Raw genomic sequence first — 15,534 nt, forward strand, 5'->3', positions numbered from 1 at the left:
CAGGCTGCCAGCAGATTAAGGGCCTCCTTTTCATTCAGGCTACCCATTGTTGTGCCCGTAGGTTACAGAAGGCTGCGCCTTCTATTGCTCACCTTTTTCCTGCCTGACTCGGTTCCTTTTGGGAAAATGGCTGCCTCCGCTTCTCCACGCCGACTCCTCCGGCGACCCCAGTCCAGCATGGGCGATTGCATTCACCATCTTTCTCCCGGAGTCACCTAGGGCACGCGCACACATGCAGCCCCATCCTTATGTGCGACATGGCGGGAACCTCGGGGGCGTCCCCACTGCATGACGTCACAAGCTCTGATATTTAAACTCTGTTCACGATTCCTAATACGAGTTAGCAAGGAATCCTCCATGCTGATCTCTCTACGTTACCAGATGCTTCAGCTCTATGCACTCTCGCTCCAGGATGACTTAGGTACCCACTCCTTGGGGGCCTTGCCTCGCTCCTGTCTATCCCCTGGGGTTGTCTACCACCTACAAGGACGCCTAAGGTACCCGCTCCTCGGGGGCCTTATTTCATCCTCGACATCCGCTCCTCGGGGGTTCTCTCCTACTACAACTGCCGGCATCAGCGTGAGTACTACTGCTCCAGTTCTGTATTTGCATTGTCTCATCTCTCTCTACTTAGATCCTTGGCTTACCCTGCACCGCGGACCACTACCAGATCTACTCTCACTGGCCTTTCCATCTAGGCCTGGGTTCTCAGCCTGTCTCACTTCGCGGACCACTACCGGACCTATCTCCCTCTCGGGACCTGGTGAGATCGTGTAACTGCCTTTTGCATTCTGCGGCCTTCAGACAGAGCATTGCCATCAGACATCTCCTCTTCTGGCTGGGATCATTGCATGTTCCTCGGGTTACCATCTACGTTGCAGTATAATAAAGACTAACTTTCTCTGTGTCCATCTCTGCTCGGAGCTAGCCTATTGCTGCAAGTCCCCGCAGGGCTCTGCCCTGTGGGAGGAGCCATCTCTTGCAGTGACCAAGGACCCACGCCTCAATGTCCAAAATACAACGATTGCTAACTCCATGGACCCGGCTCAGCTCTCAGCCTTACAGGCCATTCCTGGCCTGTCCCAGCGGATTGCAGAGCAACAGAAATCTCTGGAGACACTAGCCGCCGCTTTCAACCAGTTGAATGACTGACTGAATACGCCGACGGTTCCAGAGAAAGATTCTTCTTCTCAAGTGGTTGCAGTTCGCACCACTGTACCGCTTCCAGCTCCTATACTCTTCTCTGGTGATGCCCAGATGTGCAGGGGTTTTATTAATCAGTGCTATATGCACTTTTCGTCGCAAGTGAACTACTTTCCCAATGCTGTTTCCAAGACTACCTATATCCTATCGCTACTCGATGGAAGAGCCCTGGCCTGGGCTTCACCTCGCTGGGAATGCAGCGACCCTGTTTTAAATGATCTGACTGACTTCTTGAACCTGTTCAAATCAGTATTTGATGATCCAGCACGTCAGACCATCGCAGGGTCTACTTTTCTTTACCTTCAACAAGGAAGTAAACCTTTACCAGACTATGTTATTGAATTCAAGACTAGCATCTGAGCTCCATTGGGACTTGGGATGTCTACGTGCTATATTTTTTGAGGGCCTCAACACCCATATATAAGATGAACTAGCGGCTCGTGACTTGCCAGACACCCTGGAATCTCTCATTGATTTAGCTAGGAGAGTTGATCACAGGATGCGCGATCGGACTCAAGAGGCAAAGTGTCACAAGAAGCACTCTATGGGAGGTAATCGCCCTTGAGCCATGCACATGACTTCAGCCCAGTCTTCTGCACCCAGTGAAGAAGAAGAACCTATGCAGTTAGGACGCAGTCACCTGACCTCTAAAGAGAGATGTTTTCGCAGATGCTCAGGTCTCTGTATGTACTGTGGCCAATCCAGCCATGCTGTCCAGACCTGCCCTATCTGTCCGGGAAAAGGCCAGACCTAGGATCTGCTGGAGGACTTCTCCTAGGTCTAACTGCACCTTCTCCATTATCTCTCCCTGTCTCTCTCATCTCTGGAGGCCTTGAATTTTCAACACTCGCACTCGTGGACTCAGGTACGGGAGGAAATTTTATGTTAAAGAGAATTGCAGACCATCTGCGAATTCCCACTACACCAATAGCTACCACCTTACTGCTGTCTTCTATACATAGAGAACCACTTCCAGGGGAGGTCTCACTTATCACACAACCCATATGCCTTCGCACAGGGGCCTTACACACTGAGAACATCTCCTTCCTGCTCCTTGAGAAGGCCATTCACCCCGTGGTACTCGGCCTACTGTGGCTACAGGAACACACACCTCAGTTCAATTGGACCACCATGGAGCTTTCTGAGAGGGGTCCTGGCTGCCATAATCATTGTCTAGCCAAAGTTTCACTGCTTCCCTGTATGTCAACGACTCCCTCACTACCTGGTCTACCGCTTCAATATGCGTCTTTTCAAGACGTCTTCTCCAAGCAAGCAGCAGACGTGTTACCTCTGCACAGGACCTTTGATTGTGCGATAAATCTCAAGCCTACCTTGGAGCCTCCCAAGGGAAGGTATACCCCCTCTCAATAACAGAGGCTGAGGCCATGTCGGCCTATATCAAAGAAAACCTGCAAAAAGGGTTCATTAGACCTTCTAAGTCATTGGTTGGCGCGGGGTTCTTTTTTGTTGGGAAAAAAGACGGATCCCGTCTCCCTTGTATTGATTACAGAGATCTCAATGAAATCACCATCAAGGATTGCTGCCCTCTACCATTGATAACCGAGCTGTTTGACAGACTCCAGGGGGCCAAGTTGTTTACTAAGCTGGACTTAAAAGGGGCCTACCACTTGGTCCAAATTCGTCACGGGGATGAATGGAAAACAGCTTTTAACTCCCGTGACGGACACTTTGAATACTTAATCATTCCTTTTGGATTGTGCAATGCACCAGCGGTGTTTCAGAATATGATGAATGATATTCTGCGAGATTTACTGTACCAGTGCATGGTGGTATATTTAGATGACATCCTGATTTTCTCTCAGGACGTCCAGACATACCAGGCAGATGTGACAATCGCCTTTATGCGAAGCTCGAGAAGTACGCTTTTCATCAGGAGTCAGTGCCCTTTCTGTGGTACATCGTTTCCAAGATCAGCTTCCAGATGGACCCTCAAAAGCTGAAAAGCATTCAAGAGTGGCCTCAAACCACTGGCTTAAAAGCATTACGCCGTTTCCTTGGCTTCACAAACTACTACCGTACCTTCATCAAGCACTATTCCACCCTAACAGCACCACTCACGGACATGACCAGAAAAGGGGCTGATCTATCCTGATGGTCTGCTGAGGCTGTAGCAGCCTTCCAAACTCTCAAAGAAGCCTTCCAAACCAAGCCTCTTGAAAATTACTTTCTATGGGATAATTACTCTTAAGGGGTAATTTTCAAAAGGATTTGTGTGTGTAAAAGTAGGATATATTCAGCATCCTTTCATCGTTGAGGTTGATGCCTCTGGCGTCAGCGTGGGAGCAGTACTGAGCCATTACAGCAATGCCAATGTCCTCCATCCCTGATCTTTCTTCTCACGTCGATTCTCTCCAGCCAAGAAGAATTATGGAATAGGAGATAAAGAATTTTTAGCTATAAAATTGGCCTTTGAGGAGTGGCGTCCATGCCTGGAAGGCGCGCAGCACCAAATAACAGTGTATACCGATCATAAACATTTGGAATATCTACGACATGCCCAATGCCTTAATCATCGGCAAGTGAGGTGGTCATTGTTTTTCAACCACTTTGACTGCCTACTAAAATACCATCCTGCAGAAAAGAATGTTAGGGCAAATGCCCTTTCGCCCTCCTTCTCTCCAGTGGACGTACCCGGCGAACCTCGTCACATCATCAGTCCTGAGAAGGTGGTGTTAGCAGCCACTCACGCTGTCCCCACTGGGAAAACAGTGGTGCCGCTGGGAATGAGAAAGAAATTACTAAAGTGGGCACATGACTCCCATCTGGCTGGCCACACCAGACAAGGCCGTACATTAGCCATGCTCCAACGGTTCTATTGGTGGCCTACCATAAAGAGTGATGTCCAAGCCTACGTGGCCTCCTGTGCCACCTGTGTGAGACAAAAACCTCCTGCCGGACGTCCCTGGGGTCTCCTCCAACCTCTGCCTGTACCAGAGGAACCTTGGACACATATCGCGACTGACTTCGTGGTGGACTTACCTGTTTCTGCCAGAAACAGTACGATCTGGGTGACCGTTGATCAATTCTCAAAAATGGCACATTTTGTGGCCCTGCAAGGATTGCAGTCTGCTGCTGAACTGGCTAAATTATTCGTGAAGCACATCTTTCGCCTCCACGGCATGCCCAAACACATTTTGTCTGATAGAGGCATCCAGTTTACCGCAAACGTCTGGAGAGCTCTGTGTCGGAAGTTCGACCGCATTGAACCTGACCTCGGCCTATCACTCGCAGTCCAATGGCCAAACAGAAGGAATGAATTGGACGCTCAAACAATTCTTACTCTCATATGTGAATACTAGACAAAGTGACTGGGCAGAATTACTCCCTTGGGCCGAATTTGCCCTAAACTCACATCCAGCTGCTGCTGCTACGGGATCAACACCTTTTCAAGTGGTGTAATGTCGCCAACCATTACCTCCATTACCTCTGCCACTCTCCGTGACATCTCCAGCAGCTCAAGTTACCGCAATGGAATTACAACAATTGTGGAAACAGACTAAGGATCTACTACTCAAGGTGGGTGAAAGGGTCAAAAAGACTTATGATGCTCACCACAGGAAGGCACCTCAATTTCAGCCTGGGGATAAGGTATGGCTTAGTATAAAGTTCCTCCGCTTAAAGCTATCCTCTGCACATTTTGCTCTGCGGTACGTCGGACCTTTTGCCTTCCTCCGACGTCTTGGGAATTTGACTTACAGTTTGAAGCTACCGCCATCCATGAAGATTCATAATGCCTTTCACTTGGCACAACTGAAACCTCTCGTCATGTCTGAATTTTCCAACAAAGCCCTGGAGCCAGCACCGCTTGATGCTGAAGAGGATATCGCGTATACCATTGGCATACTGGATGTACGCAAGAGAGGTAAACGTTGGGAGCACCTTATCTCCTGGAAAGGATATGGACCGGAGGAGAACTCCTGGGAGCCCATGGCCAATATCCTGGATAAAGACATGATCCGTCGCTTCCATCAGTCTCATCCTCGTAAGCCTAAACCACCTGGGAGGGGCCCTTGGAAGGGGATACTGTTGCACCCGTCGGTCGCAGATGGCTGTCTTTTTCCTGCCTGACTCGGTTCCTTTTGGGAAGATGGCTGCCTCTGCTTCTCCACGCCAACCCCTCCTGCGTCCCCAGTCCAGCATGGGCAATTGCGTTAGCCAACTTTCTCCCGGAGTCACCTAGGGCACGCGCGTGCGCGCAGCCCTGTCCTCACGTGCGTCATGGTGGGAACCTCGGGGGCGTCCCCACTGTATGACGTCACAAGCTCTGATATTTAAACTCCGTTCATGATTCCTAATAAGAGTTAGCAAGAAATCCTCCATGCTGATCTCTCTACATTACCAGATGCTTACGCTTTGTGTATTCTTGCTCCAGGATGACTTAGGTACCCACTCCTCGGGGGCATTGCCTCGCTCCTGTCTACCCCCTGGGGTTGTCTACCACTCTGTCTACCACTCTGCATCCTTCAGATGGAACATTGCCATCAGACATCTCCTCTTCTGGCTGGGATAATTGCCTGTTCTTCGGGTTACCATCTACGTTGCAGTATAATAAAGACTCTTTGTGTCCATCTCTGCTCGGAGCTAGCCTATCACTGCAAGTCCCCGCAGGGCTCCGCCCTGTGGGAGGAGCCATCTCTTGCAGCGACCAAGGGCCCACGCCTTAATGTCCAAAATACAATACCCATGGATTGGAATCCACCAGTAATTTTGAGGCCTTCTTTTCACTTCACCAGCCAGTGGAGGTTGGCCAGTATCCTTATGGATTCCTCTCCACTTCTACTGCCAGCTGGTTGGGATGTGCTGGTGGCCCACAACCTTCTCTTTACCTTGGCTGTGATCAGTTGAGATGTGCCAGCATCCCAGTGGCCTTCTCTCTGAACTTCAGCCACGGCCAGTTGGAATTAGCCAGTAGCCCTGCGGCCTTCCTATTACCTCAGCTGTCAGTCACTTGGGATGTGCCAGTAGCCCCACAGCCCACTCTCAACCAACTGCCAGCGAGTTGAGGTTTGCTGGTAACCCTCAGGCTTCTGCCTCCGCCAATCCACCTCCCTGTACAAGTATAAGGTTTGCATAGGCCTTGGTGCCACCAGGTGAAACTTTAGCCATGCCCTCCCCTAGCCCCAAGAGTATCCCTATTCCTCTCTTCCTCACCAGCCCCAGGATCTGGGGTATGTTGGGAAAGCAGTGGGAAGCATTTTGCTGACTCCTGCCACCAGAGGTGAAATCCATCACCATGGCAAAGACACGGGAGCCCACAGTTGAGGATAGTAATGAAAGTAGCAGAGAGCACATTGGCACTACTGCTACTTTGACAAAGCTTGGGTTTCAATAGGTGCTGGCCTGGTGCAGTCCTGCTGCTGCTGTCCCCAAAACTGTGGTTCTCTAGGCAGCCGCCTAGTCCACCTAGTGCTCCCACTGGCACTAATTGGTAGATAGATATTAGAGATGTGCATTCTTTGGTCAATTTGTTTCTTTCGTTTTGGCAGTACGCGTATATTTCACAAATGGATTGTAAGTGCACACAACTGATTGTATGCACATATGTGGGTGGCAATTGAGTATTGTGTGCAATTCTGGTCATTGCATCTCAAAAAAGCTGTAACAGAACAAGAAAAGGTAAAGAGAAGGGCAACCAAAATGATAAAGGGAATGGAAAAATTCCCCTGTGAGGAAAGGTTAAAAAGGTTAGGGGTCTTCAACTTGGAGAAGGCTGAGGTGAGATGTGATAGAGGTTTATAAAATGAGTGGAGAAGAACAGGTAAACACGAATCAGTTTCAAAAAATACTTTCGAAAATTACAAGAACTAGGGGACACACAATGAAGTTACTAAGTAGTTTATCTAAAACAAATGGAAAATATTTTTTTACTCAATGCATAAACTCTGGAATTCAATACCAGAGGATGTGATAAAAGCTGTTGGTGTAGCTGGGTTTAAAAAGGTTTGGACAAGTTCCTGGAGAGAAAAGTCCATAAACAATTGTTAAGGTGGACTTGGGGAACTGCATTGTTATCCCTAGAATCTATCAACCTTTTAGGATCTAGATTGACCACTGTTGGGCTTGATGGATCTTTGGTCTGATCCAGTATGGCAAATCTTATTTTCTTATGATACCCAAGTAGGTGTTGATTACCATTGGCTGGACAATAAGAGTTTCTGAGACCCAAAATATAGAGACAATAAATATCAATAAAAAAATTTTCTTTGCCTTCCAGAGTTTCTTGCATATTTTTGCACTATACATCCTTAGCAAAGTCATTCAGTATCTGGTTTATTAAATATGGTTGGGAAGAAATAAAAGTTTCATTTTGGGGTCGATTTTAAGACCTGCATGTGGTTACTGACGTGCACATGGATGCGCTGATTTTATAACATGTGAGCATCGCTGCACGTATTTTATAAAATACGATATATGCGCACACATGCATGCCAGAGTTTAACATCTGCACGTGCATGTATGGGCGGCCCACGACTTACGCATGCAGGGGTTGGTTTTTAAAAAGCAATGCACAGTGACGCAAATAGGACTTCCCCAGTTCCCTCCCAGTCCTCTCCAATTATGGAGCGGACTGGGCGGGAACTTCCCTTTACCCCTATCTAACCTGTCTACGTTTTCCCCTCTCCTCTCCTCTCCTCTCCGACCCGTACCCCCTACCTATTAGATTTTTTAAAATATTTTAACTTACTGCTCCTTTGGGGCAGCAGTAGACTCCGCGCGCTGGCTGGCTGTCAGCGCACGCTTCCCCAGGGCAGTGGCTAATGGTGCTGTCCCAGCCCGCTCCCTGCCCCGCCCCTCCCTGCCCAGAGCATGCCCCCTGGCCTGCCCCTTTTGCAGGGCCCGGCACCTCTGCGCATAATGGGAGTTACGCCTGCGGCCGGGTCCATTGTAAAATGTGCGCAGGGCCCGGCCGCATGCGTAACTCCCGGTTTTTACGCGCGTGACACTTTTAAAATTGGGCCGTTTATTTTTTTGGGTGGGGTTTCCCCATGAATTTAGTTTTGTTGAATGCTTATTTCATTAAAAAAAAATGAAATGACCCCAAAAAAAACCAAAACAGAAAAAAAGAAATTGGACCTCCTGAGGCCTCCTGTTCCCATCACCCATCTCTCCTATCCGAAAAAATTCTGCGGTCATGTTCCTTCTCAGCCACCACATACCCAGTTCAAGAGGAATCCAACAATGAGACCTAGGTGCAGTCCAAAGTCTCGGCCTTGCGTAGGCATAGGCCTAGGCCATGTTAGTTCACTGCGACCTCAGCCTAGGCCCTATGAAAGGCCCAGGCTTTGAGATCGGGACCTGGTCTTTGGACTGGGCCCCAGCCTGGAGGTTGGATCCTAACACCAGGTCTTCAGCCAAGGTCAGGCCCAGGCCCAGAGCCAAGACTTCTTCACGGGTCTTCTGTATACTTTCTTCTTCTTGAAATGAAGTCATCCACTGGGGATACGCCAGAGTTAATTTACTCTGGTGTATCCTCCCTAGCAGAAGGCACTATTTTGATGTACAGCAGCTAATTGAACTGCCATACATCAAAATGGCATTGGGATCTGGACTGGACCAGGACATAGGATCAGGTAAATGAAAAAATGTGGGGGTCTGGGTCTTTGCTTGGGTCGTGGCCTAAGCCAGTGTTGCACTTGGGTGCTTTGGATCTCAGCCTATTCCCTAGGAGAGGCCCCCAGTTTTCCCAACCAATGACTTTTTTTTTAAGCAATTTTCAAAATGAAAAGAGATTCTGATGAAATTTTGTTGGAATTTAAATGATTCTGTTTTGAAAATGGACTAAGGAGGAAGGCAGTTGAGCTCTTCTCTTCAAACAAGGGGCCTAATTCATCAAGATATTTTTCCATAGACACAGAACGGGAGAAAAGTCTTAATGGATCAGGCAGAAGCTTTGTTGAAAGGAAAATCCAAATCTAGGATCCAGTGGAATGCTGTATCTAAACAGTAATGCCTGGTGGATGTGTGGATTGAACTTCATGTCACATTTTTGCAAGTCTCATCTGAGGAGGTACACCTTAGATTGGCATCTTAACATAGCCATGGGTCTTGACATGCCATTTCAAGTCAACTCAATTTCATTTTTTAAATGAAATGAAAAACAAGACAAAACACTTGCTTTTTGTCTAAAAACAAATAAATCCAAAAATCCCAAAATGTTTTTGTTGACTTTCCTTTGAGCAAACCAATTTAAAAAAACCTATGATGCAAAATTTCCTCCATTCAGCTTCTTCACCACACTTCCTGGACCACACTTAGGAGTAGATTTTATAACATGCATGCGTGTCTCCATGTGCGCGTGCACATGGACGTGCTGATTTTTTACATGCGTGCGCCAGTGCAAGGGGAGGGGACTTATGCGATTTCTGTGTGGCGTCACATCCTGGCTTTCCCCAGTTCCCTCCCAGTACGCTCCAATTAAGGAGCGGGCTGGAGGGAACTTCCCTAACCGCCTGCCTAACCTACCTTCCCCTTCCCTGCTCCTCCCCACCCCCTAAAGCTAACCTACCTTGCCTGATTTTTTGTATTTTATTACTTGCTGCTTCTCAGGAGCAGAAGTAATTTACTCACACTGGCCGGATGCTGGTGTGAGCTTCCTGGGACAGCGGCTTTGAAGAGGCCCGGCACTTGTGCGTGTACTGGGGTTTATGCGCGTGGCTAGGCCCCTTCGAAAATTCGCGCGGCGCATGCAAGGCCTGGCCATGCGTGTAAACCCCGGATTTTACCTGCGCAAGCCTTTTAAAATCCGGCCTTGTCCCCTTCCATAGCATCTCCAAATTAGAAAGGGGCAGAAACAATCCCCAACCACTCCTGCCCTGCTGGCTCTGAATTTTGTTTTATGGCCGTAAAACACAATGGTGCCACCTCATGCCCTATTAATGCAATTTTTGACCCAGATCTGGTAGGGCAGGAGTGACTGGGAATTGCTTCAGAGATTTCCACAGAAGTGGTAAGTATGGTCCAGGGAGAGAGAGGACCTTTACTTTTGTGTATTTCTTTTTTTCTTAACTCTGTATTTTTAAGAGACACAAAGAAACTCACATAAGTCAAGATAGAATAAAACCAACAACATCTAATCAAAAACAAATTTCAAATTTCCCTCCATTCAAGACAATTAAGTTAAACATAGAGCCTTCCTCCATTTCTGCTGTGGTTCCCAGATAAATTCATATCCCTCTGACTTGTCCTTGTGTAAATATGTATTCTTCTGCATAGAAGCAATTTCTGCCAATACTCCTCTCTACTGTCCAATTTGAGATGTTGATTTCCAGTAGAATGCTATCGTAAGTCTGGCTCCATGTAAGAGATGCAAAACTATCCTCCTTATGTTAGGAATTTTTCTTTAGTTGCATGTTTATTTCAGAAGAATAAAACAAACCAAAATAAGCATTTAGGGGTCAATATTCAAAACTGGCCATTTAAGTAACTTAACTATATATAACTTATTTGGCTAAGTTACATGGTATATTCATTGGCATTCCTAAGTTGCTGAATATACATGTATCTATCCACGCTTAGCCGTATAAGTTATAACCAGCTAAGTTTCAACCTGCTTTATGGTTCGCCCAAACTTAGGCCTATATTTTCTAAAACACCGCGGCGGCATGAATCGCACAGTACAGGGGGGTGGAGGGGGAAGGGCCTGTGAAAGCCGGCAGCGCCATCATAAAAGGTGGTGCTATTGGGCGTGAAATGGGCAGCGAAAAGGCTCCTTACCTTTTCGCCATCCACGCTGTCTTCACGGCGTCCACCCCGACTCCTCCTCTTCTGGGGCAGATGCCGCCCTGACTCCACCCCTTTTCGCGTGCGCTAGCTTTAAAAATGACCCCCTTAGCTGCATAACTTGTACAGCTAACTCACTCTGCCCCAATCTGCTTACTACACGCCCACAAGTTATTGCAGCCAACGTTTTAGCTATTTAAATGACTTATGTGCATAAGCGGCAGCTGCTGAACGTAGGCACATATTCAGCGGCTGCTGCTTAACTGCATAAGTTATACTTATCCTGTTAAATACTGCTGAATGCACTCCTCATGAACCAAAACCCAAATAGCCATCCACCCTCTGAAACAAAAAAAATCCACACAAACACTTTTCCCCTGCATATCCCTAAGAATTAGTATTCTTTTCACTGAGAAGCGAGTCTGTTAAAATCAAAAGAAACAAAAACTCAGAAGGACTTTCTAAGGACTTTAGTCACCTCAAAATAGAAGATGCAGCACTCTTATAATCCTGTATATGAAGTATTGTGATTAAAAAGGAAAAATGTTGGAAGGTGATAATACAAACATGAGATAAGGAGAAGAAAAACAACAAAACCTTGACTAAATAACATGCTCAGTGGTGAGTAGAACAGTCACTAAACCTTGGTGGTTGAAAATAGCAGGAAGGGGAGACATGACAGAAAAAGCAAAAACTGAGAACAGCGGAGATGAGTGCATTGAAATTCCCTATACATTCTTGAACACTTCCTCAGAAAGCTCCAGAAAATGTCTGCACTGGCCTGAGACTATCATGTGACCCATCCATGTGGCTTCTTGTACCTGCCAGTAAAAACAGAATTTACTATGTAAAACTAAGTCTTCAAGTTGATATTTCATGATTGACTGCTTCCTTATTTCTGTTGAATTTGCTTATAAAAATCCCTTTTCTACAAATATTTACCGCAGGTTAGGAGTGTGGTCTGAGGGATTTATGGAACTGATGTTATTAGACAATGGGAGCAGCAGGGTTTAATTCTATCAACTAATTAGCCAATGACATAAGATTCATAAAGAACACATTCTATTTTTATTGTGCACTATATAAAAAGTGCTTTCAACCAGTAGCATGAGCAGATATGGCCTAAAAACTACAGAGCAGACACACATAAGCAACTCAAGTTTAATCTCTGTAGAGTGAATTTTTTCAGTGGAGGGGCACTATAAGGTTCTTAATGGTACTAACACCTTTACTTATTCATTGGACAGAATTAAAAGTTTTATGTTATCTTTACTAATTTCCATTTCTTGAGCAGCAGTAAGTTGTCAAATTTTCGATTATTAATGGTATTCATAGAGAGAGATTTATTTTACGCCACTTCCTTAGACACTCATTTTAGAAAGGGTGCTGCATGTATGGCGACTGAAATTATTTTTCTTTTTTATTTCAGGAAGAGTTGGACTGTGGAAGGACATCTTCACTGTATCAATGAATGAGAGATTTGACTTTGTTTATAAACAGAAGATGGGAAAGTCTGACCTGACATTTGACTTTAGCTTGTAAAAAGAACAGCATGCATACAATACCCAAATATTAGCTAGCTTTATGCATCCATTACCTGCTGGACAAACTATTGTATCTAGTCTATATAACATATGGGTAAAGCAATCAAGTAAACCATAAGAAAACTGAAATTATCTATCCAAATCAACTGCTTACGTTTTAGTATTTCAACCCTTTATTCACATATATAAAAATCTTCAATATTATAGCTGTTATGGAACTATGTATAAAATATGTATCATATATGCAATTAGAATGTACACCTTTTCTGCCCCAGATTATTTAATATATTTTATAAAAGTTTTAACTGACTTAATAAAAGTAAACCAAAAAATGTTCAGTAACAAACCAGAACTTTATGCTAGAAGTATCTCAGGGTTTAGCTGTCACATTGATTTTTATGGTTTTACTGTTCAGGATATAAAAATCCATTCTTAAAATTAGTAATGAATAAAAAACTGAGGGTTTTATTTACTATTTTATCAAAAGTAATTTTTATGCTATGATAATCTAATCCAATCGTTACTAGAATTAACAACAAATCTCTTTATCATTGTCCATGCTCACCTATAATTGTGTAAGAACAATAATTTACTTTGTAATACAAATAGGAAACATAAGATATTACTGTAGATTTTAAAAGAACATCCTACCCCTCTGTGTACTGTGCAGTATTTAAAAAGAACATACTGCAAGCATTAATGCTCATCCTGTATCATTGAAAAATGTTTTCTTTTAGCATTTGTTTCTAACCATCTCAGTAGTTCTCCAGAAAACCTGGATGCAATCAAGTTATCTAAAGAGTCACAGATTACCTTCCATTCCTAGGATCTTAATGGTCCATGTATTAGTTGTATGGCCACAAATGGCATCTGATGTACTGTATGAACCAATCCAATCTCGTTTTATGGGTCTTACTCAAAACGCATTCTTTCCCATTCTGTACTAATGGAAACTTTTTATTGAATAAGGCCCTAAGATACCAGAGAAACAAATGGGGGGGGGGGGGGGGAGCGAGGGAGGAGGAAATGTAGTACATCTGCCCCATCTGTGAGGTAATTTGTGATATTTTATTACCAATTTAGTCCTTTTTTGCTGTAAAATTTCATTTGTGAATGAGGGCTTTGACAGAGGGTTCTACTAATTCACACGTGGCTTCTAAGCTTCAGAGTCAGTATTACTGCTCTAAAGTAATTTTTGAGAAGCAGATTTTAATTTGTATGCACATTACTTGCCTAGGTCACTTGCCTCACTCGAAAAGCTCAGTAGTCTTTGCAGATTTCTGTGACTTACATGGTTTACTCAGTGTCTCATGAGTATGTACAATAACATGAATACCTGCCCTCTCCTTTTCTACCGCTACATTATTAAACATAACTGCCCAACTGAGTTAAAAGTAAGGTCCATCTATCCCACTGTCCTGTCTCTACCAATAAACAGCAGATACTCAGAGGAAATGTATAGAAAAATCAGGAAATGTGCAAAACTGTCACTCCCAGTTTCCAGCAGTCATAATACATCAAACTCAAGATGACATTCCCAAATGTTATATAAAATAGCCTTTGATCTAGTTTCCACACACATTTAATTCGTTTTTGAACAAATATTTCCTTGGGTGCACTTTAAAATGGCTCTGACAGCAATGTAATTGTACACTGCCAGTATTGCTGGACACAGCAGAGTGGGTAAGACATTATCATGCTTCCTTCTGGTGTTTCAGGGGACCCGGGGGTGGGGAGTGAGTGGGTGGGTGGGTGGGTTGTGGTGGTGGCGATAGATGTTGCTGATGGGGTGTGGAAAGGGACTTAGGGACTTTTCCAAAAATGTCATGGAAGCAGGGGACTGGCCTCAGGGTGCTATGGATGTTTCTTATTCTTTTTTATATGGTGGGTTAGGGGAGGTGGGAGGGTTGGGGGATGAAATCTGAAGCTAGTTCACATGTATTTTAAAGTGTTTTGTGGGGTGAGGGCTGCAGGATCAGGCCTAATGGCCCATAAACTTTTTTTTAATTTATATTTTAAAATTTTGACCTAGATTTGACCGGCTATGAGGTAGATTTTAAACAGGTTGCATGCGGCAAAACTGGGAGATATGTGCGTGACTCGCACGCATATGCGCCACACAGATTTTAAAAGGCCTGCAGCCATGCATGTATCTCCTGGTACGTGGATAAAAATATTTTGCTGAAAAAGGGGTGGGGCAAGGGCATGGTCAGGGCATGGTCTGGGTGGGACATGAGCAGGGCATGGGTGGCTGGGACTGCAGGATGCAGTTCGTTGTGTGCAATAGAGCATGCCGGAAACCAACAACCGCATAACTTGCTTCTGCTTTGGGTTGCGTGTAAGTAGATACATTTTTTTTTTAAAAATGGTAGTGGGGTTTTAAGGGTCGGGGTTAGTAGGGTAAAAGGGAGGCTAGTTAGGAAGGGGGTTTAGGAAGTTCTCTCTTTTACTGGGGCGAACTGGGAGGGAACAGGAAAATAGGACTAATGCGTCACCACGCGCATCTACTAAAATTCTCCCCACTTAAGCACTCAAGACGGCATTCGCGTGCACATGTGCAGGTCAATATAAAATTGTGTGCGCATGTACGCGCAGGTAGCCAATTTTATAACATGTGCGCATGCTCGTCACTTTGAAAATTACCACTTAAATGTTGAACATAGCTGGTTACAGCCAGAGTTACCTGGGTACACGTACCTGAATAACTTTAGACCTGCTATTACCATCATTAGACTTTCTCATGTAAACTTAGCTGGATAGCGCTGATATTCTGTGCTAGCTGGCTAAGTTGAAACTCCTCCTTGGGAAAGCCTCTTTTTTAATTTGAATAAGTTTTAGCCAGCTAATGACTTTATCCAGGCAGCAGGGGGAAAATATTTTAACCAGACCAATCCTTTTGAATATTGACCTCATAGGGAATAATTCCCAATTTATTTTTGCTCCATTTTGTCATGTTTTTTTTAACTGCTTTTTTTCTGGAGAGAACAGAGGCTGGTACTCACCTGCAGGATGCATGGTTTGGTTTTTTTTTGAGGGACCACAGAGC

The 15,534-nt window shown here is 45.0% G+C and overlaps 1 protein-coding gene across 1 annotated transcript in view; it reads left to right on the plus strand.

The window, feature by feature from the left end:
* SULT4A1 (sulfotransferase family 4A member 1) overlaps positions 1-14,199 on the plus strand; it is a 171,890-nt gene extending 157,691 nt beyond the window's left edge. Inside the window, exon 8 of the mRNA XM_029600128.1 lies at positions 12,374-14,199. The gene's annotated coding sequence lies outside the window, so the exon portion shown is untranslated. The remainder of the gene's footprint in view (positions 1-12,373) is intronic.
* The last annotated feature ends 1,335 nt before the right edge of the window (positions 14,200-15,534 follow it).

Source organism: Rhinatrema bivittatum, chromosome 4 (assembly GCF_901001135.1).
Source record: "Rhinatrema bivittatum chromosome 4, aRhiBiv1.1, whole genome shotgun sequence".
NCBI classification, from domain to species: Eukaryota; Metazoa; Chordata; class Amphibia; order Gymnophiona; family Rhinatrematidae; genus Rhinatrema; species Rhinatrema bivittatum.